A 2,856-nucleotide genomic window follows, 5' to 3' on the forward strand; every position below is an offset into this window, starting at 1 on the left:
ACATCCTCTCTCTCTCTCACTCACTCACACATCCTCTCTCTCTCACTCACACTCACACATCCTCTCTCACTCACACTCACTCACACATCCTCTCTCTCTCACTCACACTCACTCACACATCCTCTCTCTCTCACACTCACACATCCTCTCTCTCTCTTCACTCACTCACACATCCTCTCTCTCTCACTCACACTCACACATCCTCTCTCACTCACACACTCACTCACACATCCTCTCTCTCTCACTCACACTCACTCACACATCCTCTCTCTCTCACTCACACTCACTCACACATCCTCTCTCTCTCACACTCACATCCTCTCTCTCTCACCTCACACATCCTCTCTCTCTCTCACTCACACATCCTCTCTCTCTCACTCTCACACTCACTCACACATCCTCTCTCTCTTCACTCACTCACACATCCTCTCTCTTCACTCACACATCCTCTCTCTCTCACACTCACACATCCTCTCTCTCTCTCACTCACACACATCCTCTCTCTCTCACTCACACATCCTCTCTCTCTCACTCACACACTCCTCTCTCTCTCACTCACACATCCTCTCTCTCTCACTCACACATCCTCTCTCTCTCACTCACACATCCTCTCTCTCTCTCACTCACACACAACCTCTCTCTCTCACTCACACTCACTCACACATCCTCTCTCTCTCACTCACACATCCTCTCTCTCTCTCACTCACACTCACTCACACATCCACTCTCTCTCTTCACTCACTCACACATCCTCTCTCTCTTCACTCACTCACACAGTCCTCTCTCTCTTCACTCACTCACACATCCTCTCTCTCTCACTCACACTCACTCACACATCCTCTCTCTCTCACTCACACAGACTCTCTCTCTCACTCACACACTCACACTCACACAGCCTCTCTCTCTCACTCACACTCACTCACACAGCCTCTCTCTCTCACTCACACCACTCACACACGCTCTCTCTCTTCACTCACTCACACATCCTCTCTCTCTTCACTCACTCACAACATCCTCTCTCTCTCACTCACAGCTCACTCACACAGCCTCTCTCTCTCACTCACACATCCTCTCTCACTCACACATCCTCTCTCTCTCACTCACACTCACTCACACATCCTCTCTCTCTCATCACAACATCCTCTCTCTCCTCACTCACACATCCTCTCTCTCTCACTCACACATCCTCTCTCTCTCACTCACACTCACACCACACAGTCCTCTCTCTCTCATTCACACATCCTCTCTCTCTCACTCACGACATCCTCTCTCTCTCACTCACACTCACTCACACAGTCCTCTCTCTCTTCACTCACACATCCTCTCTCTCTCATTCACACATCCTCTCTCTCTCACTCACACTCACTCACACATTCCTCTCTCTCTCACACACACACCTCTCTCTCTCACTCACACTCACTCACACAGCCTCTCTCTCTCACTCACACTCACTCACACATCCTCTCTCTCTCATTCACACATCCTCTCTCTCTCACTCACACTCACTCACACAGTCCTCTCTCTCTCACTCACACATCCTCTCTCTCTCACTCACACATCCTCTCTCTCTCACTCACACAGCCTCTCTCTCTCTCTCTCACTCACACATCTCTCTCTCTCACTCACACTCACACATCCTCTCTCTCTCACTCACACATCCTCTCTCTCACTCACACTCACTCACACATCCTCTCTCTCACTCTCACACTCACCACACATCCTCTCTCTCTCACACTCACACAGCCTCTCTCTCTTCACTCACACTCACTCACACATCCTCTCTCTCTCACTCACACACCTCTCTCACACACACAGCCTCTCTCTCTCACTCACACATCCTCTCTCTCTCACTCACACTCACTCACACATCCTCTCTCTCTCACTCACACTCACTCACAGACTCTCAGCATCTCACTCTCACTCACACATCCTCTCTCTCTCACTCACACATCCTCTCTCTCTCTCACTCACACATCCTCTCTCTCTCACTCACACTCACTCACACATCCTCTCTCTCTCACTCACACATCCTCTCTCTCTCACTCACACATCCTCTCTCTCTCACTCACACAGACTCTCTCTCTTCACTCACACACTCTCACCCACACAGACTCTCTCTCTCACTCACACACTCTCACCCACACAGACTCTCTCTCTTCACTCACACACTCTCACCCACACAGACTCTCTCTCTTCACTCACACACTCTCACCCACACAGACTCTCTCTCTTCACTCACACCTCTCACCCACACAGACTCTCTCTCTTCACTCACACACTCACACCCACACAGACTCTCTCTCTTCACTCACACACTCACACCCACACAGACTCTCTCTCTTCACTCACACACTCACACCCACACAGACTCTCTCTCTTCACTCACACACTCACACCCACACAGACTCTCTCTCTTCACTCACACGCTCACACCCACACAGACTCTCTCTCTTCACTCACACACTCACACCCACACAGACTCTCTCTCTTCACTCACACACTCACACCCACACAGACTCTCTCTCTTCACTCACACACTCTCACCCACACAGACTCTCTCTCTTCACTCACACACTCTCACCCACACAGACTCTCTCTCTTCACTCACACACTCACACCCACACAGACTCTCTCTCTTCACTCACACACTCTCACCCACACAGACTCTCTCTCTTCACTCACACACTCACACCCACACAGACTCTCTCTCTTCACTCACACACTCTCACCCACACAGACTCTCTCTCTCACTCACACACTCACACCACACAGACTCTCTCTCTTCACTCACACACTCTCACACCCACACAGACTCTCTCTCTTCACTCACACTCTCACACCCACACAGACTCTCTC

The sequence above is a fragment of the Neoarius graeffei genome, unplaced genomic scaffold, assembly GCF_027579695.1.
Source record: "Neoarius graeffei isolate fNeoGra1 unplaced genomic scaffold, fNeoGra1.pri scaffold_65, whole genome shotgun sequence".
NCBI lineage: Eukaryota > Metazoa > Chordata > Actinopteri > Siluriformes > Ariidae > Neoarius > Neoarius graeffei.